This window comes from Orcinus orca, chromosome 5, assembly GCF_937001465.1.
Source record: "Orcinus orca chromosome 5, mOrcOrc1.1, whole genome shotgun sequence".
NCBI lineage: Eukaryota > Metazoa > Chordata > Mammalia > Artiodactyla > Delphinidae > Orcinus > Orcinus orca.
The window spans coordinates 111,140,079-111,167,679 of NC_064563.1; the positions used below are offsets into that span (position 1 = coordinate 111,140,079).

At 33.7% G+C, this 27,601-nt stretch overlaps 1 protein-coding gene across 3 annotated transcripts in view; it reads right to left on the bottom strand.

Moving 5' to 3' along the window:
• CADM2 (cell adhesion molecule 2) overlaps positions 1-27,601 on the bottom strand; it is a 1,068,825-nt gene that overhangs the window by 746,881 nt on the left and 294,343 nt on the right. The window lies entirely within an intron of this gene.

A 27,601-nucleotide genomic window follows, 5' to 3' on the forward strand; every position in this document is an offset into this window, starting at 1 on the left:
CTTATCCTTCATAAACTCAAGCTATAGATTTACTTTCTTAAAGTTATCATTTGTCTCTCTGGATCAATGCTCTAACTACTTATAACTGCAAATATGGATTGGCTAATTTGATACCACATTCCACACATTTTATGATTTTCAAAAATTTACGCATCTTTAGTCTTTTATGGATATTAATTATACTAAAGAAAAACTACAGATAGACTCTTCTATTAATTATACAAGATTTCATACTGAGCTTTAGTCATGAACTTTAAATAGAGACATCTGACATGCTTTATAGAAAAATTTACATCCTGAGTTTACTACTTCCTAGGTATATAACCTTTGTTACTTTATTTAACCTCTCCAACTTCCTGATCTTTAAAATGGGATGATTTTAGTACCTAACTAATAGGAGTAAATAGGTTAATAAAAGTAAAATTCTTTAAATAGTCTTAGCACTAAGTGGTTGTTAAAAACATAATATCTGATATTATATACTAGGTACTTCCTCCTCTCAAAGGGCAATTTTGTTTTATAAATAAGTTTTTAAATTTCAGAAATTGATTTGGAGAAGGAGGAAAATAAGCCATACGCTGTAGTGACATTATTGCTTTTATTCAGCTAAAGTCTATAGGAATCAAACTGAAGGAAAAGTTAGCAATTAACAAATCAATGTAAACTATGTCTATAGTTAACTCAAATTATATACACTAAAGAAGGTTCATGCTGGAGCTTGACTGGCTGTCTACATTGACAAATTAACCAGATAATTGACATTTCTTATCTTAATGCTGTATTGTAAGCATATAGGCAAGTCCTAGACTAAATGCCATGCAGTATTTCAACACTAAAGTGAGTCTGAAACAAAACGTGCAGTAGTTTTTCTTTCATTAACCCATTGACATTCCTGTCGCCAACCTCATTTAAAAAAGAAATTCCATAGAGATTTGGTAGAATTAAAAGAAAATGTAGTCTATATACTTCACCCCTCCATAATTAGCAATGTGCAGACAGCATGTTATAATTTGAATGGAAGTCAGGATACATTCAATGTCTTCCTTGCTCTGTAACTAACTAGGTTTGTAAATGTAAGCAAATCACTCAAGTGCATCTTATTTTTTTCATTTATAAAATGGAAGTTGGATGGATGATAAGAAAGAGGTACTCAGCAAGGAAAGTTCACAGGCAAGCACTCTGTTTTAGGATCCTTCGTGCTTGGTAAAATGCATGACACATAGTAGGAAGCAATAAAGATTTACAGAACAAATGCTTCCAGCCAAATAAATGTATGGTTTGTATTAATCCCCTGAAATATTGGTATATCAAGGGTCTACTTAAATAGTGAATGCACTGCCTAGGAAGAAACAAAAAAATAATTAAGAAAACAATAATAGTCAATGTTGTCAATTTAATCTATCTCTGGGAAATTAGCCATGATGGAAAAAGAATATATTGGTACAGTAAAATACTGGAGGAAATAAAACTGACTCTAATTGAGGTGTCTTCAAAGGAATATACACTTAAACTGCAGCACTCAAATTTGCATCTGAATCTTATCTTAGAGTTTTGCATGTGCGCATACAGATCAGGTATAGCCTAACTAACTTTCTGTTTCACCCATGCAATTACTTGAAATATGCATGTAATTGAATATATTACAAATTCTGTAGATGCAATTTATATGCCAGCATAAAAACTGTGCATTTTAAAGTATAAATTAATTTAGGAATAATTATTATATATTTTAATACATTTAAAAGTACTTACATTCTTTTTACACTATTTTCTTTGCCGAATATATACATTTATATGTATATGTATGTATTTAAAGCATATACATATTATATACATATATGTATATTTAAAACAACAACAATAGTACTAACAAAGCCATCTAATTCAAATCATCCATGGAAATATATGGGAAAAATTACATTTCTAAAAGCTGACAAATGATAATGGTTGCAGATTGCTCTGCACAGAAGGCATCGTTACTTTACTTGTTGTAATTGACAGTATATTTCTGTCATTAAATAACTGTTCTCTTTGTACTACTTCAAATTCTCACGGTGATATTCCAAGGTAGAATGTTGTACCAGTTTTAGAGGTGAGGAGAAAGAAGTTCAGATAGCTTATGTGCTTTCTCCATGTCCCTAACTAGCAAAAGCCTGATCTGAGATTTAAAAGCTAGGACTGCTTGAATTCTATGCCAGTGATAGTTTCTTTATATTATATGAATCTAACTTTCTTTGGGAAATATATAGGAAATTATAATTGGAACACTTTATGCAACCATATTCCAGAATTATTATAGTGAATACTTAGTTTTCCTAATAATTAATAATCCAGAAGAATAAATATCCAGTAAATATCCAGAAGAATAAAGTACATGCATATTTGTAATAAATAATCAAAAGAATGACTTTGTTATTGTTTTGATTCCACAGGACTGATAAATACCAATGCATAATCTATTTTTTGGAAATTGATTCTGACAAGGGAATGAGAAGAAATCTCGTGAGTTTTCAATTATTATTAATATGATTAGCAAGCCAAACAACCTAATTTCTCCATGAAGATACAAGTTGAGCAACACAGAATATGAAACTGGCTGATAAGACTATTAAGGGAAAAGAATGCAAAATTTCTTTTATGATTAAAAATCAGTCTGCATATTCTATTCAAAGAAAAATGTGTTACTTTCTGGAACAGTCATTACCCACTAACTTGAAAAAGAAGAGTCTGGTTATAGATAAAGGATACTGCTCCAGTAGTTTAAAGTTTGGAATTTGTCAAAGGAATAGATAGGAAACAATGCAATGATGATATTAACAGCAGATTTAATTAACTCCTAGTGGTTTGATTACACTTTCTTTTTTTTTTTTTTTTTGATTTCTTATTCAATATGTTGCCACCAACTCAACTGAGGATTGCAGTAAATCTGAAGTTATTTGTGCAGTTAAATTCTGTACTTGTTCTACTCCAAAGATATGTCATAAAGAGTAAATCTTAAGAAGTCTTCCAAGAATTTGTCTGGATCTTTCTGGTTTGGTTCTTTAGTGTAAATTTCCAGCACTTCAAATTACTGATATGAAATAATAACTAAAATATACATTCTGAAATCACTTACCTTTTGTTATATATTAGCACAGACAATATCCCATACCTCTAGTCCAAAGCATATCTCAATAAAGAAAAAATGTAATTTGTACTCAGATAAATAAGTTTCAATATCAGGCCAATTAGTAGCAATCAATTAATTTATTTGGGTTTTAGTTATCAAATGATAGGTTAGAAAATACAGCTAAAGTAGTCTTTAGCTATATTGCTATATTGTAGTAGTAGTAGTAGTCTTTAGCTATATTAGCTATATTGTAGTCTTCCTAGCTGTAAGAGTACAATTCAAATAACAGCAATCTTTGGCCCTTATTCATATTGAGTTTGCAGCCATAATTTTATTTTTGCACTTATTCTAAATTGCTCTTCATATTTCAGTAACTTCAGTTACTTATCTATAACAAGTTAAATTACCTGTGGTCGTTAAGTTTTAATCACAAAGTTTTCAGCTTTACTTTCTAACTCACTTCTAAATATGATCCACATAACTTCCTTCATCATTTAGATGGCTGCTAGTGCTTTTCTCACTTTCCCTGACACAATACCTCTCTCTGTATATGCTAGGTCTTGGTCCTCAGACCACTTCTCCATCTACACTCATTCACTCACTTGCTGATCTCTCAGTCACCCATTTCACTCACATGACTTTTATACCATACATATGCTGAAAATAGCAAAATCTGTATCTCCAGATAGAACTCATCTCTAAATTCCAGACTCGTGTATCCAGTATCTCCCTGTGGGTGTCAAGCAGGATTCTTAACCCATGTTTGTCCAAACCTCAAATCCTGATTCTCCCATTGTCAATAAAAGAGCAATTTTGTGCTTCCAATGGTTTTCTCCAGTAACCCTGAAACCATCCCTTTACCTTCTCTCATATTACATATTTAGGGCATCAGCAAATCCTATCTGCACTACCTTCAAAATATAGCTAGTATCTCACTGCTATCTCATCTCAGTGCTACCTTTTTATCAAAGGAACCATCACTTTTCTTCTGAATTACTTCTGTAGCCCACAAACTGATCTGCTTGCTTCCTCCTTTGCCCTCCCCCTATCCCTCCACCTACACTATACATGCGATGCAGCAGCCAGACTTTTTCACAGTGCAAAATCATGTCAGGTCTCTGCTCAAAACCTGCACACCCATTCCCTGACTTTTACTTCCCTCCCCGATATGTCACTTACTTCAGTCAATATCCATCTCCCATTCAGCAGCTCAGCAGCTCTGATTATCCTAACTAGTAAAAATTGGAATCTTTTTTACCGAATTCTGAATAGAGCAGGCCACCTCCTATCTCAAGATATTATCATTTGCTGTTCCTTTTACCTGGAATGCTCCTCTCTCAGCAATCCACATAACTTATTCCATCAGTCAATGGGACAACACAATTTGACTGAGTTCTCAAGAAAGAAAATTTGGAACATGTCAAATTTTAAGGTATACATTCTGTTCTATATAGTTTAATCATCAGATTTTTAAGCTTTTAAAACGTATTCATTGTGTATAAACTTTCTTAAACTCTGGAGTTGAATATCAATCCTGTGATCATCTTTACTAAGCTATTACATTATCCACTCTTCATGTACATAAATTCAACACCGTTAGTAAATTATTGCCACAGCTTCAAAAGTTAGCTTTGGCAATTTTTACTGACATTTCCAGACTCCTTCTTCAGAGGCTTTGATAAGCTATCCTACAAACTCTAGGTTATGATTTGCTTCTAAATTACTGCTTGGTTGTCCTCGGATCTCTCAATAACCCTTGTTCTAGTTCATATAAAATTGGCTCAATTTCACACTCTAAAAGCATAATGTGCATTGCAGATATATTCTAAAAAGCTCTGAGGCAAATTACAGGATTCATTTGATATATGCGTTCTTTATAAAGTATCTCACACTTAAATATATCACAGCATTTGTGAGAATCACTATAAAATAATAACTCAAGTGTAATGTTTATCCAATGCATATGTTTGCATAGGTAAGTAATATAGCACTATAAATATCAAATATATAATACCAGCCATTTGGTATATAATGAATCTTTTTTGCTTGTTTTATGATGTGAATCTAAGAGTATCTCTATTTCTCAAAAATAACTGCTTTTCAGTGCATATAGACAATACATATGTAATCCTTACATTTACAGTATTAAATGATAGTGGACTAAGTAGAATAAATTTACAGATGCTAATATTAGAAAAATGTATTCATGAGAATGTGAAATTCCTATGGAAAAATAATATTTGATTTTAACTTTCTAAAATATTACTATCAATATTATTAAAGATAATAATTTCAGAAAAATAAAAGGAGAAAAAGGAAAAACTACATTGTAATATTAGAACTTTTTCAATTGAAAAGCTGAACTTAAACATAGTTTAAAATTATGAAACATAACTTGCCAAATATATCAAAGAAATTCATCATTCTATGCACATAAAATTTAACTTTCTGTACAAGTAAATATAAATCACTTATATATATATATGTTCTATACAGATATGAACATCTGCCATATTATTTTCTGTGAGCTGATAGAAGAATCTTGTATATTTTAATTCCTATTGTTTTAATGAACTGGAAATACACAGAATGAAATTGAAAAAGAAATATTTCTATTTTGAGCTATAGTCTTAGCAAATATATGTCTTTTTAATGGCAATATGTAAAATGACTAAATAAACACCTCACTTTTAATTTGTTGCAATCTATATACAATAGGTTTAAGTTTAGGGTAAAATTATATTTATATTTGAACTGAATATTTTGGCAAGCATTGACTCTGGTTTACATAATACTGTTTAGAATTTTTTTTTTTAATTCACAGATTTTCATGTTAGAATTGGTCAATATTTTATAGTGAAAAAGTTTTATTCTATATATGTTAAAATATAAATTTAAAAATATATGATTTATATATATTACATATTTATCATTTATGTAACATTTCAAGCATAGGTTAGCTATATTTTTGAACAACTGTTCAGGTAAATATAATTCGCCTTACTGTTGAGTAGGATTTAAGATTTTTTCCCTTCTCTCATACAACTCTCAGTGTAATGAGATTTTATAAATAGAATTACAAACTATTTAAAGTGAGAAATGAGCAAACAGGTGTACAGCTTGTGCCTAATAGGCCTTCCCTTAGTTTCACAGTCTGATAATTTTCTTTGCATACTGCTTTGACCTGATTATTCATGACTTTTTGCATGAGAGAAAGCTTTTAGACATGTTAGGTATGACATACAAAATCTGCAGCCATTCAACCATTCTGAGAAGTTCTGTTGATTTTTTTTAATGTAGATTTAGCAGTCAAATAATATTTGATGAAACATGATTAAAATGTTGAACCTATTTAGTGAGTTCTTTGGAAACACAAAACATCTTAGAATATTCCACTGCATCATTGTATGCATAAAACTATTCTCATACTTGCTTAAAGGTGTTTAAATGAGCAATTAACACGTTGATCATCACTCCTTATAAAGTTCTCTAAAGTGTATTTTTCTCTGAGATTTGTTATCTTAATCCATTATTAAAAACCAAAATTTGAAATAATATTCTATTCACAAATATCATTTGTAAATTGGATTTTGAAATAGAAAACTTACAGGGATAAATTTTATTAGCATAACTTGAAAATACTTTATGATAAGATGTTTTATGGTAATATTTTAAATAATATTTGAATTGGGATATCATTTATATATTTGTATCTTCCTTTTTTCAGAGTTAATTTTACTATTTGAAATAGTGCTATGATGTTGTCTACATCTTTGATTTTTCAATTATCTTAAGTTACTGTGTCAAAAGCTTTAAATATTTTATGTACTCTTTACATACACTGACAAATATATTTCTGAATGGTTGTACTAATTTATACTCAATCCTAGATCATGGAGTGTTAGACTGTGGATTCCCTTTGGCTTTAGTTTCTTTTTTCCGTACTCATTTACAACATAGTTTTTGTTGTTGTTGTTATGTCATTTTCTTTCCTGAAATTCTTCTAAAGTTTACTACTTCCTTATGATTTTCATGTGGAGTGCATGGGAGGCAAATTTCCAAAATCCTTCAGTTAAAAATATATATCTTTAATTTTGTCTACGCTTTTATTTTTATTTTGACTGCCTTGCTAACTACATAATTTTAAACAAAAATTACTGCTTTTGCTTGGAACAGAGAAAATATTTCTCTTTCTCCCTCTATAACCTCTGCTGTTGCTGATGAAGCTTCTAATATCAATAAGATTATCATTTAGTTTTAGTAATCTCTTATGAAACTATCAGTAAATTTAGGAACTTTTTAACCTTTTATTTCTTTATCTCTTGTTTTTCCTGTTTTGTTTTGTTTTCATTCACATTGCTGAGCACTGGTGGGCCTTTTCAACCTGAAGATGTATATTCTATTTTAGTCTAAAAACTTATCCTGGAATACCAACACTATTAAAATATATATATAGAAGACACCTTCAGGATGGCGGAGGAGTAAGACATGGAGATCACCTTCCTCCCCACAGGTACATCAGAAATACATCTACATATGGAACAACTCCTACATAATACCTACTGGACGCTGACAGAAGACCTCAGACTTACCAAAAGGCAAGAAACTCCCCACGTACGTGGGTAGGGCAAAAGAAAAAACAGACAAAAGAATAGGGACAGGACCCACACCTCAGGGAGGGAGCTGTGAAGGAGGAAAAGTTTGCGCACACTGGAAAGCCCCTTCACTGGTGTAGACGGGGCATGGCAGGGGGGAAGCTTCAGAGCCACGGAGGAGAGCGCAACAACAGGGGTGCAGAGGGCAAAGTGGAGAGATTTCCCGCACAGAGGATCGGTGCTGACCAGCACTCACCAGCCTGAGAGGCTTGTCTGCACACCCTCCAGGTCAGGGCGGGGCTGGGAGCTGAGGCCCGGGCTTCGGAGGTCACATCCCAGGGAGAGGACGGGGTTGGTTGCGTGAAGACAGACTGAAGGAGGCTAGTGAGCCACAGCTAGCCAGGAGGGAGTCTGTGAAAAAGTCTGGACCTGCCTAAGAGGCAAGAGACCATTGTTCTGGGATGCATGAGGAGAGAGGATTCAGAGCACCTCCTAAATGAGTTCCAGAGACGGGCGTGAGCTGCGGCTATCAGCGTGGACACCAGAGACAGGCATGAAACGCTAGTGCTGATGCTGCAGCCACCAAGAAGCCTGTGTGCGAGCACAGGTCACTATCCACACCTCCCCTCCTGGGAGCCTGTGCAGCCCGCCACTGCCAAGGTCCTGTAATCCAGGGACAACTTCCTCAGGAGAACACACGACACGCATCAGGCTGGTGCAATGTCACGCTGGCCTTTGCCGCCGCAGGCTCACCCCACATTCCGTACCCCTCCCTCCCCCTGGCGTGAGTGAACCAGAGCCCCCTAATCAGCTGCTACTTTAACCCAGGCCTGTCTGGGCAGGAACAGATGCCCTCAGGGGACCTACACACAGTGGTGGGACCAATTCCAAAGCTGAAACCCAGGAGCTGTGCAAACAAAGAAGAGAAAGGGAAGTCTCTCCCAGCAGCCTCAGGAGCAGCAGGTTAAATCTCCACAATCAACTTGATGTACCCTGAAGCTCTGGAATACCTGAATAGACAACGAATAATCCCAAAATTGAGGCTGTGGACTTTGGGAACAATTGTAGACTTGGGGTTTGCTTTCTGCATCTAATTTGTTTCTGGTTTTATGTTTATCTTACTTTAGTATTTAGAGTTTATTATCATTGGTAGATTTTTTTTATTGATTTGGTTTTTCTCTTCCCTTTTTCTTTTTATATACAGAGATATATATATATATATATTTATTTATTTATTTATTTATTTTCTTTCCTTTTTCTCCTTTTGTGGATGTGTATTCTTCTTTGCGTGATTTTGTCTGTATAGCATTGCTTTTACCATTTGTCCTAGGGTCTGTCAGTCATTTGGATTTTTTTTACTATAGATTTTAGCACTTGTTATCACTGGTGGATTTGTTTTTTGATTTGGTTTCTCTCTTCTTTCTTTCTTTTTTTATGACTTTAATTTTTTTATTTTTAATTATATTTTTTTATTTTCATAACTTTATTTTATTTTATTATTATTTTCTTTAATTCTTTCTGTTTCTCCCTTTTCCTCTGAGCTGTGTGTCTGACAGCATCTTGGTGCTCCAGACAGGTGTCAGGCCTGGGCCTCTGAGGTGGCAGAGCTGAGTTCAGGACATTGGTCCACCACAGACCACTCGGCTCTATTTACTATCAAACAGTGAAAGCTCTCCCAGAGACCTCCACCTCAGCGCTAACCCAGCTCCACTCAAAGACAAGCAAGCTACACTGCTGGACACCCCATGCCAAACAACTAGCAAGACAGGAACACAAACCCACCCATTAGCAGAGAGGCTGCCTAAAATCATAAGGCCACAGACACCCCAAAACACACCACCAGACGTGGACCTGCCCACCAGAAAGATAAGATCCAGCCTCGTCCACCAGAACACAGGCACCATTCCCCTCCATCAGGAAGCCTACACAACCCACTGAAACAACATTAGCCACTGAGGACAGACAGCAAAAACAACAGGAATTATGAACCTGCAGCCTGTGAAAAGGAGACCCCAAACACAGTATGTTAAGCAAAATGAGAAGACAGAGAATCACACAGCAGATGAAGGAGCAAGGTAAAAACCCACCAGACCAAACAAATGAAGAGGAAATAGGCAGTGTACCTGAAAAAGAATTCAGAGTAATGATAGTAAAGATGATCAATAATCTTGGAAATAGAATGGAGAAAATACAAGCAATGTTTAACAAGGACCTAGAAAAGCTAAAGAGCAAACAAACAATGATGAACAACACAATAAATGAAATTAAAAATTCTCTAGAAGGAATCAATAGCAGAATAACTGAGGCAGAAGAATGGATAAGTGACCTGGAAGATAAAATAGTGGAAATAACTACTACAGAACAGAATAAAGAAAAAAGAATGAAAAGAACTGGGGACAGTATCAGAGACCTCTGGGACAACATTAAATGCACCAACATTCGAATGATAGGGGTCCCAGAAGAAGAAGAGAAAAAGAAAGGGACTGAGAAAATACTTGAAGAGATTATAGATGAAAACTACCCAAATATGGAACAGGAAATAGTCAATCAAATCCAGGAAGTGCAGAGAGTCCCATACAGGATAAATCCAAGGAGAAACATGCCAAGACACGTGTTAATCAAACTATCAAATATTATAGACAAAGAAAAAATATTAAAAGAAGCAAGGGAAAAACAACAAATAACATACAGGGGAATCCCCATAAGGTTAACAGCTGAAGTTTCAGCAGAAACTCTGAAAGCCAGAAGGGAGTGGCAGGACACATTTAAAGTGATGAAAGGGAAAAACCTAAAACCAAGATTACTCTACCCAGCAAGGATCTCATTTAGATTTGACAGAGAAATTAAACACTTCATAGAAAAGCAAAAGTAAAGAGAATTCAGCACCGGGAACGTATGTATATGTATAACTGATTCACTTTGTTATAAAGCAGAAACCAAAAAAAATAAAAATGAATAAATAAAAATAATAAAATTAAAAAAAAAAAGAGAATTCAGCACCATGAAACCAGCTTTACAACAAATGCTAAAGGAAATTCTCTAGGCAGGAAACAGAAGAGAAGGAGAAGACCTACAATAACAAAACCAAAACAATTAAGAAAATGGTGATAGGAATATACATATTGATAATTACCTTAAATGTAAATGGATTAAATGTTCCCACCACACAGACTGGCTGAATGGATACAAATACAAGACCCATATATCTGCTGTCTACAAGAGACCCACTTCAGACCTAGGGACACATACAGACTGAAAGTGAGGTGATGGAAAAAGTTATTCCATGCAAATGGAAATCAAAAGAAAGCTGGAGTAGCAATTCTCATATCAGACAAAATAGATTTTAATAATAAAGACTATTACAAGAGACAAAGAAGGACACTACATAATGATCAAGGGATCAATCCAAGAAGATATAACAATTGTAAATATTTATGAACACAACATAGGAGCACATCAATATTTAAGGCAAATGCTAACACTATAAAGGGGAAATCAACAGTAACACAATCATAGTAAGGGACTTTAACACCCCACTTTGACCAATGGACAGATCATCCAAAATAAAATAAATAAGGAAACACAAGCTTTAAATGATACATTAAACAAGATAGACTTCATTGATATTTATAGGACATTCCATCCCAAACAACAAAAACACTTTCTTCTCAAGTGCTCATGGAACATTCTCCAGAATACATCATATCTTGGGTCACAAATCAAGCTTTGGTAAATTTAAGAAAATTGAAATCCTATGAACTATCTTTTCTGACCACAATGTTATCAGACTAGATATCAATTACAGGAAAAAATCTGCCAAAAATACAAACACAGGGAGACTAAACAACACACTACTAAATAACCAAGAGATCATTGAAGAAATCAAAGTGGAAATAAAAAAAAAAACCTAGAAACAAACGACATTGAAAACACAACAACCCAAAACCTATGGGATGCAGCAAAAGCAGTTCTAAGAGCGAAGTTTATAGCAATACAGCAATACATTCCTACATCAAGAAACAAGAAACATCTCAAATTAACAACCTAACCTTATACCTAAAGCTATAGAGAAAGAAAAAATAAATAAAAACCCCCAAAGTTAGCAGAATGAAAGAAATCATAAATATCAGATCCAAAATAAATAAAAAATAAATGAAGGAAACAATAGCAAAGATCAATAAAACCAAAAGCTAGTTCTTTGAGCAGATAAAGAAAATTGATAAACCATTAGCCACTCTCATCAAGAAAAAAAAGGAGAAGACTCAAATCGATAGAATTAGAAATGATAAAGGAGAAGTAAAAACTGACACTGCAGAGATGCAAATGATCATGAGACATTACTACAAGCAACTATATGCCAATAAAATGGACAGTCAGAAAGAAATGGAAAAATTCTTAGAATAGCACAACCTTCCAAGACTGAACCAGGAAGAAACAGAAAATATAAAAAGACCAATCACAAGCACTGAAATTGAGACTGTGATTAAAAATCTTCCTACAAAAAAAAAGCCCAGGACCAGAGGCTTCACAGGAGAATTCTATCAAACATTTAGAGAAGAGTTAACACCTGTCATTCTCAAACTCTCCCAAAACATAGCAGAGGGAAGAACACTCCCAAACTCATTCTATGAGGCCACCATCACCCTGATACCAAAATCAGACAAAGATGTCACAAAGAAAGAAAACTCCAGGCCAATATCACTGATGAACATAGATGCAAAAATCCTCAACAAAATACTAGCAAACAGAATCCAATAGCACATTAAAAGGATCATAAATCATGATGAAGTGGGGTTTATCCCAGGAATGCAAGGATTCTTCAATATATGCAAAACAATCAATGTGATAAACCCTATTAAGAAATTGAAGGAGAAAAAACATATGACCTTCTCAATAGATGCAGAAAAAGCTTTTGACTAAATTCAACACCCATTTATGATAAAAACCCTCCAGAAAGTAGGCATAGAGGGAACTTACCTCAACATAATAAAGGCCATATATGACAAACCCATAGCCAACATTGTTCTCAATGGTGAAAAACTGAAAACATTTCCTCTAAAATCAGAAAAAAGACATGGTTACCCACTCTCACCACTATTATTCAACATAGTTTTGGATGTTTTAGCCAGAGCAATCAGAGAAGAAAAAGAAATAAAAGGAATCTAAATCGGAAAAGAAGAAGTAAACCTGTCACTGTTTGCAGATGACATGATACTATACAAAGAGAATCCTAAAGATGCTACCAGAAAACTACTAGAGCTAATAAATGCATTTGGTAAAGTTGCAGGATACAAAATTAATGCACAGAAATCTCTTGCATTCCTATACACTAAGGATGAAAAAACTGAAACAGAAATTAAGAAATTAATTTACAATTGCAACAAAAAGAATAAAATTCCTAGGAAAAAACCTACCCAAGGAGACAAAACACCTGTATGCAGAAAAGTATAAGACACTGATGAAAGAAATTAAAGATGATATAAACAGATGGAGAGATATACCATGTTCTTGGATTGGAAGAATCAACACTGTGAAAATGACTATACTACCCAAAGCAATCTACAGATTCAATACAATCCCTATCAATCTACCAATGGCATTTTTCACAGAACTAGAACAAAAAATTTCACAATTTGTATGGAAACACAAAAGACCCCAAATAGCCAAAGCAACCTTGAGAAAGTAAAATGTAGCTGGAGGAATCAGTCTCCGGACTTCCGCCTGTACTACAACACTACAGTAATCAAGACAGTATGGTTCTGGCACAAAAACAGAAAAATAGATCAATGGAACAGGATAGAAAGCCCAGAGATAAACCCACACACATATGGTCACCTTATCTTTGATAAAGGGGGCAAGAATATACAGTGGAGAAAAGACAGCTTCTTCAATAAGTGGTGCTCGGAAAACTGGACAGGTACATGTAAAAGAATGAAATTAGAACACTCCCTAACAGCATGCAGAAAAATAAACTCAAAATGGATTAAAGAGCTAAATGTAAGGCCAGACACTAGAAGACTCTTAGAGGAAAACATAGGCAGAACACTCTATGACATAAATCACAGCAAGATCCTTTTTGACCCACCTCCTAGAGAAATTGAAATAAAAACAAAAATTAACAAATAGGACCTAATGAAACTTAAAAGCTTTTGCACAGCAAAGGAAACCATAAACAAGATGAAAAGACAACCCTCAGAATGGGAGAAAATATTTGCAAGTAAAGCAACTGACAAAGGATTAATCTCTCAAATTTACAAGCAGCTCATGCAGCTCAATATCAAAAAAACAAACAACGCAATCCAAAAATGTGCAGAAGACCTAAATAGACGTTTCTCCAAAGAAGATATACAGATTGCCAACAAACACATGAAAGGATGCTCAACATCATTAATTATTGGAGAAATGTAAATCAAAACTACAACGAGGTGTCACCTTACACTAGTCAGAATGGCCATCATCAAAAAATGTACAAATAATAAATGCTGGAGAGGGTGTGGAGAAAAGGCAACCCTCTTGCACTGTTGGTGGGAATGTAAACTGATATAAACACTATGGAGAACAGTGTGGAGTTTCCTTAAAAAACTAAAAATAGAACTACCATACGACCCAGCAATCCCACTACTGGGCATATATCCTGAGAAAACCAGAATTCAAAAAAGTCATGTTCCACAATATTCATTGCAGCTCTATTTACAATAGCCAGGACATGGAAGCAACTAAGTTTCCACTGAAAGATGAATGGATAAAGAAGATGTGGCACATATATACAATGGAATATTAGCCATAAAAAGAAACAAAACTGAGTTATTTGTAGGGAGGTGGATGGACCTAGAGACTGTCATACAGAGTGATGTAAGTTGGAAATAGATAAACAAATACCGTATGTTAACACATATGTATGGAATCTAAAAAAAAAAAAAAAAGGTTCTGAAGAACCTAGGGGCAGAACAGTAATAAAAAGGCAGATATAGAGAATGGACGTGTGGACACGGGGAGGGAGAAAGGTAAGCTGGGACGAAGTAAGAGAGTGGCATGGACATATATGTTCAAATGTAAAATAGATAGCTAGTGGGAAGCAGCTGCATAGCACAGGGAGATCAGCTCGGTGGTTTGTGACCACCTAGAGGGATGGGATAGGGAGGGTGGGAGGGAGACGCAAGAGGGAGGATATATGGGGATATATTTATATGTATAGCTGATTCACTTTGTTATAAAGCAGAAACTAACACACCATTGTAAAGCAATTATACTCCAATAAAGATCTTAAAAAATATATATATATATATACACACACACATGTATATATATGTATATATGTATGTATATATAAATAAAATAGCATTTTATTATTTAAAATAATGCAAAAATCCAGCAAAACCAGAAGTACAGTATATACTATCCTGGGCTTTCACTTTTTTTGATTTTTATTCGCAATCTTTTTTCAATACAGTTTACAACCTCATCTCCATTTGCAGTCTGATTATATAAGTGCTAAGTGGTATAAGGTCTAGAGTAAATACATCCGGAAAAAAAAAGAGGCAAAGCCATGAAACTAAGTTGCATGCAACATGTCTAAAGGAGCTGAAGGATTGTCTAGGAAATTAGACAGAGTAAGATGAAATAATTGGAAGGTTTCAGCTAAAGTTCTTTCAATCATCTTTATCTTTTGCTCCATGTTTAAAGATGCATGTGAACTCAATGTAATTGAAATTCTCCTCTGTGTGTGTGTGTGTGTGTGTGTGTGTGTGTGTGTGTGTGTGTGTGTGTGTGTGTGAGGGTGTTTCTCATTTCCATTTCCCTCTTTTCTTCCTGTAGTACCTGGATTTTACTGATGTCAGAATTTTCATATATATCCTCTCTTTTTTCATATTTTCCACTGTTTTGTTCCTTTTGTTCTACTTTCAGTGAAATCTAGTGACCCTTATCTAAGAGATGACTAGCATTTTCTTAAATCCTATTCATTTCCATTGTTAAGTTTGTATTTTTTTTTAACAAAGTCTGAGGATGCAGGTAGAAATTGTGAAATTCCTATATTCTAAATTATTTCTACTATCTCTCTGATAAGGGTCATTCTATGCTGCAGAAAAGTACAATCTGCATTTTTGCCACACTGGTAAAGCACCACTGTTTTTATTAATTTAAATGAAAACCTATTTCTTAATCCAGATACCTCAAAATAAACAGTATATGCACACCTTGTTTGCTTTTGAATGACTGTCTTATAATTATTTACTTATAAGCTATATGAATTTCCAAATTTTTATATCCTCTCCAAATCTGTACAACTATTATTATTTTTAATGGTAGAAAAGGCAAAGCCACAGATCAGTAGTATCATATGATATTCCATAACTGGAGTTACAAAGCTGATCACATTAAGCCAGAAACATTTCCAATATGTAAAAGACATATAATTTTATTTATATATAAAAGATTTTCCAATGATGCTTAAAACATTGCTACTTTTCCTAAAACTACCAGTACGTACACACAAACACATACACACACCCTAACATCAATAGTATTCCATCCCTGGAAATAGTATATATCTGCTTTAGAAGAGAGCCTGAGGCACTGTATAAACAGAAATGACATAATATGTTTTATGAGGCACAATGTCAGGAAAAATAAAGAATAACACAATGTAAGTGACCTCAGAGGATTCAAGATATATTTAGGAAGAAAGGAAGTTATAAAATTTAAAACATGTAATGTAATACTACGTGCCAAATGAGTGGGGCAAGTCCTATTATGCTTAAAAATTTTTAAGGAGACACTTCAAGTGTTCAGAAAATGGCCTGAATTATACTTTAGAATATTGGTAGAGTTCACATGGGTGGAGAGACAAATGAGTTAGCATTATACATAATGATTAAACAAAGTTGTAGAGTTGCGAGTGGGAATGAAAGAATATTTAGGAAATGATACCCAGATTATGTTTATTGGGAAAGATAATTTGAAGGTGACAACTGTGGTTGAAAAGATTTAAAAAAATAGAATTAATCTTTAGGTATTAGATACCGATTATTTTATAATTTTATTATGTGTATTAAGTAAAAAGTAATGACAAACATAAAACAAAGATTTTAGAAAAGATACTAGAATTAGTGAAATAAAAATGAATTTGTGGAGCATAGGGGGAAAAAAAGGTAGTTTTCATGGAAATAGAGACTCAGGAGATTAAGGAAGAATAACCAGGACTGTCACCTGCATATGGGCAGAAAGCAGAGTCATACATGGCTATCAAGATTTTAGCTTAAGAGAGTGGAAAACTAATAGACTTTCAGACAACGAGAAGAAAGTTTAGATGTAGAGTTATTTGTGAAGGAGCAGGAAAGTGTGATGGAAGGCATTTGTAAACTCGTCTAATTCCTTCAATTCTAACTTTTATAAAGAATAATTTAAGATAGAATACAAAAAGGCAAAAATACTATAAATTTAACAAATGAAATAGTCAACTCTAGCCACAGAAAGAAGGCTCACCAGAAAGGCAAACAATATACCGATTGCACAATAGATTGGCTGATTTGTATCTGTGCAGTAAAAGAAATACGAGGAGTTAAATGATTCTCATCTAACAAAACACAGCATATACCAATGTCTTGTGAGAATTTTTTTACTTAAAATTTCAAGTTGAAAAAAAAAAAAAAAAATTTCAAGTTGATGCAAAATTCAAGAATCTGGCAGGATATTATGGAAGTGGTGAGTGAAGCCATTCAATAAATTAACTTTCTAAAGAATTTAAAAATGGAAAATTAGAGAACTAAAGAACGAGTCTTTGGTTGGGCCTCCATTTAGAGGGTGGAAGGATGATAGCCCTGCTTCACTGTCCATTGACCACTTGTATAGCCTTGAGCTTGTTATTTCAGCTTTTGAAAATTCATTTTTCTCATATATAAAGGGGCACTTAGTGTTTATTTTAAAAATATAATCATCATTCCCTGTCCATTCCTCTTGTCACCATCTCATTTCAAACATTATTATTTCATCACTGACTAATAACATGTTTTGTTTTTTTCATACTCATTTCTTCTTTCTATTGTCTCAACATTTTTATAAATATTAAGTTGATCATATAAATACCTTGTTAAAATTGTACTAAATGAAATTTTAAAATTTTACTTAGATATTCATAGTCCTTCAAAATATTTCCTTAACTTGCCTTTTCAGTCTAGTCATGGCTCCCTTACACATTCTCAAAATTTGAGTCAAATTGAACTGTACAAAGTACCTGGGCAGAACAAGAACTTTCTCACCTACATTCCTCTATGCATGCTATTATTTCTGCTTAGAATACACTTCATCTATTCCTATTGATATTTGCCTAAGATTTTTACCGTAAACCATCTTGAATTAGGATATGTACAACCACTTAGAACTTACATATATAGCATTTAACACAATTAGCTTTATAGTATTGTTATTTTTAAATGCAGTTCAAAGTGGATGAGAACTATAAACAAGCCACAATGTTGGCCATGTTGGAAAACTAGAATGAGAGAAAGTACAAGGAGACAAGTTTCTGCTAAATATAAGTGAGAAGTTACTAGGAGTGAAATATAGAATGTAATGCCTCGAGAGATTAAGAATTCTGAAACAGCAGTTGGGTGACCAATTGACAAGGATGTAACAGAAACTATGTGGTTGATCCAAAGGGTTTTTTCAAGAATCTTCCAGTTTTGGTTTTCTTTTACATTGAAGTACATAGTTTCAGTAGCAAGGACTGCTGAAGCCAGATACTAGGATTAAGGGCTATGTAAAGTCATATGGATATAAACACTTTGAATGTAGTCAAAAGAAAGAATTTAAGCTTAAATTAATATCAAGGTCAAAGAAAGTGTGTGTGTGTGTATGCACACAGTCCTGTGTGCTTGCTTGTGTTTTGTTTTTGCTTTGTAGGAGCTACTGGAACAAATGATTATACATCTTAACAGTTCATTGTATAACATTAACACCATTTTTGTGAGACATCATTGCATAACAAGCATCTTTTTTTCCTTGAAAATAGTGATTTGCTTTGACTGACAGAAATGTTAGTACATGGGTCACTGCTTGACAAATAAATTTTAAATTATTCAGAAATACCAATAGCAGTACTCATTTTTATATAATACTATAGCTCATACATCATGACCCAAAGGTTCTTTGTAATAAGTGTTATTTGTCAAAAATTGTAATCTGCTTTATATCCAAATTCAAAAAGAAAAATAGCTTTGAAACTATGAAATCAGTCAATTTTATATTAATTAATTTATTTTTTAAATATATCCTTGGCTTCAATAAAGGAAATCAGAGGTATTATGATCATTAGTTCAGCATCTAATAAATCACTTAACAAGTGCACGTATTAAAAGAGAACATTTGGCAAAATATGCAATTGTAACAGTTTGAGAGCAGAAGCCAGATCAACGGGAAAATGTATGTAACTGAATGTTTAATCAAGATATTCAAATCCGTAACAGTTTGAGAGCAGAAGCCGGATCAATGGGAAAATGTATGTAACTGAATGTTTAATCAAGATGTTCAAATCCATGCAAGATTTTTGTGTATATATGGATTTTCATTAAAAAGATAAAAGTGCAATGCAAAATGATATGCTGATCATATATATATATAAACAAAACTAAAATTAATCACAAAGAAAACCAAACCCAGCATATACATTTACTATTAAATTACTCTTTAATTTTATGTATTATGTAAAAGTAGTTTAGAAATTGTCTTAGGAACTTCTAAAGTATCCTTGCAATTTTTAAGTACAAAATATATAAGAAAAGCATCTCACATTATCACTAGATATCAAGCTGAATATTTTCAAATTGTTAAGAAGGAATTTAAGAAGGCAGACGAGAATGCTGAGTTACTCTCCTTTTTCCAAACCTTTGCTAGAGCTTTTAGACAAAAATATAATATTTGAAATGGCCTTGATGTGTCTCCTCATTTTCTCTTCAGCCAAGTCTCTTGCCTCATCCCCCTTGATGATCAGATTTTATGGCCAGACTTCTTTCTCTTTCTTCATGACTCCAAGATCCTTCTGTTCTCAAAGTCCTCACATATTCTCTGGCAGAAGTCTCTCTGTACTCAGACCCAACTCCCAAGCACTTTTAGTGCTACTTCTTCTTAGCAATCTCTTGCACCAGGCTACCACCTGTCTGAATTTTTTTTTACAGCTGAAGACTTTTCAGTTTACTGGCATAATTACATATTTAATTCCTCTTTCAGATACTCCATGAAATTTCTTGAAGGCAAGAAATTTGTCTATTGCGTTTTGCAGTTTCCCCAGTGGCTACTGCAGTATTTACTTACTGAATGAAAATGTCAAAATCATGTGCAAGAGGCAGAAATGTGTCCTATCATATAATACTGGCATTAGGTGGATGATCTTTGGATTACTGTGCAGCACCTCATTTAAGAAGATTGACTAAGCTCCATGGGGAAAAATATTAAGGATGAATCTGTTGAAATACTGTGTACATGACCTGGGCCTAAGTCACAGTTCTGCCATTTACAAGCTGGGTGATATGGGAAAATAATTCAATCTCATTTGGATTGTTTTCTTATCCTAAAATGGAGTTAATTATACTTAACAGCTGAGATGAAATGAAAGCAGTTAATAAAACACTATATGAAGATATATATACCTAATCCATTTCATGTGAAGTTAGAGTTAGCACAAGGGCAATCTTTTTTGCCTTTTTTTTTGAGGTACGCCTGGCTCTCACCGCTGTGGCCCCTCCCGCTGCAGAGCACAGGCTCCGGACGCGCAGGCCCAGCGGCCACGGCTCACGGGCCCAGCCGCTCCGCGGCATGTGGGATCCTCCCGGACCGGGGCACGAACCCGTGTGCCCTGCATCGGCAGGCGGATTCCCAACCACTGTGCCACCAGGGAAGCCCCGAGGGCAATCTTGACATGCTTGTTTGCAATATCCAATCAAGAAATATGTTTATAGCTCCTTTACCTTCTTTTTTTTACTGAGTCCTGGCTCTCACCTGACGGCAGTTCTTTCCCTAACGTTCCCTAATGGCAGTTTCCTTTTCCAAAATCCTTTTATCCCTGGGCTTGGAGGTTACCATGCGCTCCACCACCTTGCCACTTCCAAAGGACTCTTCCCATCTCAGTGTCAAGCATCCCACCCTTTAATCACACCTCCTTTTTCTCCTGCTCAATTTCTCCAGTAACTTGACTTAATAAGTTAATATAACAGCATATGGACCTTTAAACCAATAAACCTCCCATCATTTCACTGTCACTCACTGCCACATGTTCTCACTTTCCCATTCACTAAATTACATGGCTACAATTTTAATCACTACCGTGCATGTACCTTCAACTTCCTTGACCCCTTTCTCACTTCTGTCATTCTTACTGAGCCAAATCCTAACCACAGTTAAATCTAACTCTAAATCCATTCCATGCCTGTACCCACACAGATAAATGTGGCTAAAGAAAAGCACATATATAAATACACTCTTTTCATTAAGATTATAATCATCCACTTCAAATGTACTCTTAATGCTTCAAGTAAAGGTACTGCACTTCCAGAATCTACTTTCTCACCTATTCTCCAAGTGAACTATTTTTAACTTTTCATCTCACATCAAAACTCCTACATCTTCTCTCCATCCTACCTTTTTTTGCTGATAATCTTGCTTCCAAACCCCTTAGCCTATAAAATGGATTAGAAGGGAACTTCTACAAGACACTTATCTCCTGCTATCCTGAATTTATGTCCATATACTTAGATATCTTTCCTTAGTTAATAAGTCTGTGCTCTAGACTTCAAGTCTATGCTCCTGCCATTTGTGTCCTAGTATCCACCCTTTCTTGTCTGTTCAAGGACATCACTGCAGTGATCCATGTTGCTGTAGGACATCATCACTCCAACAATCTGGTCCTCTTTCCTACATCAATAAGTTTTTATCATATTATTCCCACAGATTTAGACATGCTGCTATTCCTCCTATCAACCTCTATTAAACTCACTCCACTCTTCAAATATTGCTCAACTTCTCTGTTATCATTTCAGCAAAACTCTTAAAAAAGAGCTGTACTCACTATCTTTATTTAATTCCACTCCTCTCATTTTCTCTTCAGTTCACAGTGTCAATGAAATTGTTCTTGTCACACTTACCTGTGGTCTTCACATTGCTAGATCCTATTTCTAATTCTCAGTGAATTGAAAGTTCAATTCTATTTGACCTACTAACAGCATTTGACCCGGCTGATCTTTTGCACCACCTTGAAACACTCTCTCTACATGGCTTCTGTGACATCTCACTTTTCTGGTTCTTTTGCTGCCTCACCAGTTGCTCCTTCTCATTCTCCTTTGATGCTTCCTCCTTAGAATATCCCAGAGCACAGATTTTGAATATAACCTCCTCTGATGCACATTCCTCCCTTGGCGATATCATCCAGTATCAAGGCTTTACTTACCATTTATATGATAACGACTCATAAATTTTATCAGCCATATGGGCCTCTTCTCAGCTCATACATCCAAGAGTTTATTCATCATTTCCACTAGACATTTAATATCTACTAGCTATTTCAAACTTAATTTTGAAAACCAAAATTCTGATCTTCTCTCCCAAACAATTGTTCTCAATTTCCTCTATCTTAACAAATGTCAACTTCAGACATGCAGGTACTCAGATCAAGTCTTAGAGTCAACACAGCTTTCCTTTTTTTTCTCATATTCTTTATTCAATCAACCAGCAAGTCCCATTGGCAGCATTTTCAAAATACATCCAGAATCCAACCACTTTCACCACTTGCACTGCAACCATGCTGATGCAAGCCACGGCCATCTTTCAGTGAGATCATTACAGTAGCTTTTTAATTGCGATAACTCTTCTTTTTAGTTTATTCGCAACACAGCTATCAGAGTAATTTTGTTAAAATATATGACAGATCGTGCCCCTCTTCCACTCAAAATCCTTCAATGTCTTCCCATCTCATGAAAAACAACCATTCAATGGCCTAAGGGAATTTATCAAGTTAAACTTTCATTAACTTTTACCTTATTATATCTTGCTAATCTCTCTCTTGTTCACTCAGGTCTAACCGGCCTACTTGTCATTTCCTTAAATATACCATACACAATTTTGCCATGGGGTCTTTGCCATTTGTGTTCCTTCTGACTACATCCTCTTCCGCCAAGTATCCACATGTGACTCACTCCCTCACTTCCTTCGGGATTTCATTCAAACTTACCACCTCAGAGAGGCATTCTCTGAATTCCAAACTTCCTGCTTTTCATCTCTTTGGCACTTCCTTCAACCTCTTTCCTGATTTTGTGCTGTTATGCTCCATACCACCTACTTTGCTCCATAAAATATATTCCACTTATTTATTTTGTTTACTGCCTGAAACTTTTGTTAGGGCAGGCATTTTTGTCTGGATTTTGTTCATGGCTGTATCTACAGTGTTTGGAAGGAAGGGGTTTGATAAGTATTTCTTGACTGAATGGATTAATAAGAATGGGAGAAATGTTGGCTTAATCATGAAGAAACTCTTCACAACTATTCAAGTAATATAACTTAGTAACTGCAAACATAAATGTGGGAAGTAAACCATATGAAGATTGGTACTGTCCTTTGGTTGTTCATTCCAGAGTTGAGGCACTGAAGAGATAAAACACCACTTGTATCACTACATAATAATGAATCTTAAATAAATTTAAGATTCTGTATTTAATATCATCCTTTTATTCCTTTTTTTATTTGAGAAAAGAAGCATTTTTATAGAAAGCTGTTTGAATAGAACTGTGTAAACAACTGCTTTTTTCCTTAACAATAACTTGATTTAAAATATTTTTTCTTTTTCAGCATAAATGAATATTATTTAAAATGGTATATAATATACTTCTTTTTCATCAAGAAAAATGTAGTGCAAGTTGTATATTCTCTTTAATATCAAGATTATTTTATGTATGTTTGCTTTTTCATGTTATATTTTTACTGCATTTAAATTTCTTCTTAAAGTAAGTTATTTTCTCTTTTCTGAAGCTGTTCAGTATGGTGGAAAGAACATCAGATTTTGGCTTGGAATATATCATTTCTATGCCTGACTCTGCCATTTTCTAGTCCTGTGACCTTGGATCATTTGCAGGAAATTTTTTTTTTCCCCTCTCATTTAAAAAATGTGGACACATGCCCAGCCTTCCTCAATGGGAGGTTATGAGGCCAGATAACTTAGTACAGCAGTCCTCAGTCAAATGTTAGATTAGTTTTGGCCAGTGTTGGGACATTCTTTAGTCTAGAGATATGACAAAAATAAGGATCAATGATAGGTGCATGATTTTTAGATTAAAATGAACTATATAAAGGGATTCTCTTTCATTTGCTATTAGGTGTTTTCTACTTTTAGATGGTTTTCTTTCTTTCTTTCCAATTGTTTAATTTTATTTTTGGATTTTGTCTTTGATGAAATAAAACTCTGAAAACCCTATGTCAATACCCTGATTTTAATTATTTAATTTTAAATATATCATGAAGCTCCAAAATCTATGAATGACTAAGTTAACGTAGTGCTATTCAAATTTTGACACCTGGGACTGACAAGTTAGAGGTAGAGGCAGAAGAGATGGTTATTATTCTGGTTCTACTATTAAAAAGCATTATGACCTGAGGTAAGCAGGTAACCAACTAATCTTTCCATGCCGCTAGTTCTGTTTCTATAAAATGAAGAAAAAAGAATGGAGATTTTTAGAGACTACTTCTGGTTCAAGACTATATCACTTTCTACCTTGACATTTCCTAATTCCAACAAGTTTTTGAGTCATACTTCTGTGCCCTAAAAGATAGTAAGGAATTTTGATAATAAATCCTTTCATAAAATTTTCTTATGGCATTTATTAGTATAGCAAATCTTATCTTGATCTGTGGTAATAAATGTTTTAAATAAATAAAAATAAATGCAAGATTATAACAAAACAAAAAACAAATTTATGCATTGCTTTACCATACAGCAATATTCGAATAAGAGGATAAAGTCACTCTGAACTATCTTCCATTCAGCAGGTTATTTTTCTCAAGACCAGCTGCTAATCATTCATCTCTTCAGATGACATTGACTTTTAGCCAGACACTGTGAGGTTCTAAAGCTTCATATGGTGTTCCAATCAGAGTGATTGTGTAACAAAACACATGAAAGAGTAACAGCAATTAACCTTCTTCAGTTTAAAATAAAAAATTGAAAACAACTAGAAAGTTTGAATCCATAGGTCAGACATGGCAATGATCATTTTCATTAATTTTTCCATGTTCAAACTCATTGAAGGAACTTAACACTTAATTTAAATATTTTCATAAAATTCATATTTGGGGTAAGAGCATTTAGAAAAAGTTAGTGCTTAGATATGAGACTTTATTTCTTTTCTGCTTTAACCATGTTTATAGATATTTGTGGAATGAGTTGCAACCAGAAGAATACAGTGAATTTTATGTCCTGGACAAACGGTGGGAACCTGGTATTAGAGTTTTTTTTCTGTTTGCTGGGTAACATGAGGTAATCGTGCAGCTTTTTCTCACCACACCATGGCCAGTTTCATAGATTTGAAATGTTGATGCCAAAGACTAAATAGAACATATGGCAAAACAGCATGATCACACCCGTATTAGCCATAAAGCTTAAAAGGTCATATAAACAAAATAAAACTAGTTTTCTAAACAGAATATTTTAGGCAAGGTAGCTGTGACTTTGTACAAAATATTAATTATCTACCTGCATCCCAAATACAAAATGTCTAGAATATATCACATGCACTACACTTACACAGAGGTATACCCCCTGACACACACACACAGAGTTTAATTTCCTTCTCAGGTGGATATGGTGATAAACCAGACCTTAGAAAATTAAAATAAAATCAAGATTTTCCTGAATTCTTAATGTAACTCTAAATATTCTGAAAATTACCTAAAAATAGCCATTGCATAAGGTATGATGAATGTATAAAGAAACGATGAATTTCATTACTGAATGTGTCAATAGGATTGAATACCTAATAAAACATTTCATCTCAGGCCAATAAATCTAGTGAGTGATTTAGGATTAAAATCTTTGAGGTAATTGTAAGAAGCAAGTAAAATTCTGCAATATATTAGACATAATAGATTGACCCAAACTCTACGGTACTTGAAAAAATTTATTATTGATAAAGGAGGATTGTGCTCCTTTTTTCCCCAGAAACCTAATCCTCTCATGAAAAACCAAGTTTTGACTGCAAATGAAATTACTGGTCACGCATGATGGGAAAGACAATTTGGCAAATAATACACTTTTGTATGACTTAAATGTTTAAAAAATTAAAAACAAAAATAAACTCAAAAGAAATATAAACAGAAGATGTGATGGAAAGAAAAAAATTAAAACTATTCATTTTCTACTTGAAACAGATGTTTTGTATTGATTTGGCCTCAAAAGAGAAAGAAAGTGAAATGGATGGTTGTTAGGGCCATATGTCCGTTTTTTTTCTTTCTTTTTTGGTCTTTTTTGCTACATGGAACATAATGATCCCAAGAGGAAAGTCCCAAGGTACTAGTGGAATGATATCTGACTTGGCATACTAGAAAAAGGGAAATGTTCAATCAACTGCTCAAAATAGACTCTATAAAATTAACCAAGAAATCCTAGTGTCAGGAAGCTATAGTTTACACATCATTTTTTAAACACACTTTTTCCTCTGATAGCAGATTTATGTTCATATTTTTATTGTGACATTATTTCTTCAATATTTGAGACAAAGATTGAATAATTTACCTTGTATTTTGGTATAATAGTCCATATTTATTTTTTTAAACTAAAGTATGTAGCTTTTACTTTTGTTTATTTCAAGTAAAAAAAGTAAATATCTGAATCTCAAGACAATATTTTATTTAAAAGTTACCTTTTAAATGAATAATTATAGATAATGTTGTAGGAGTCAGTATCTCATCAGATCATCTTATTAGTAGGTTTTAGAAATAAGTATTCAAATTATTATTATTACATTTCTAGCTTTAATGTTAATTATAATATTTTAAAAAATTTCCTGAGCATTTAAATTTATTCTATTGATTAGCATGATAATATTTCTAGCTATTGTTTAGTTGCTAATTCCTACTCAAAGTAATTTATTTTATTTTATTTAAGGGTGAATACTTCCACTAGGTTTTTGTTGATGTTGTTGTTTGTCTTTTAAATGTCAAATTAGATGGCATAAAATAAAATTTGATTCATTTACTGGTATGGAGAATGGTTTCTTACAAACCAGTGATTAACAATATCATTATGGAGTAATTCAGAGAAAAATTTTAATATAATAAAAACCTAGAGAATTATACACTAGCAAACAATGTTTTACTTCATCTCTATATTTCACTTGAATACTTGAAAAGAATTTTACCTCTCAGAGAACACAGCTTTAATGATTTTTCTCAATTTTAAGTTTCTTTATAATGGTCATAAATTCTGGCAGCATGGCAGAGATGTCAACAGGCTTGGAATCATAAAATTTGTATGTATGAGCCTAGTAGGCTTCTATTCAGTTGGTTTTTATATTTTTGTGAATATCAAATGCGAATATATATGTAAATGTGTATTCAAATTGTAAATGCTTTATACATTTGTGGTGTTCTTTGCTTAGATAGGATGTCTACATTGTATACATTCAAGGAAACATCTGTTAAAGGAATTTACAAAATTGAAGAAGCTGATTATCAGAAATATCCATTTGTGAAGCATCTATTTCCCTCTTGATTCATAGAAATTATTAACTTACTAAAACTTTCAGTATTACAATGTTTCATTTTTGAAGGAAGACTTCACACTGTGTTCAATTTGGTTAAATAGATATTAATAAATATTACAAATGTGCCACACAAGGTAAATCCTATTGAAAATCATTTGAATCTA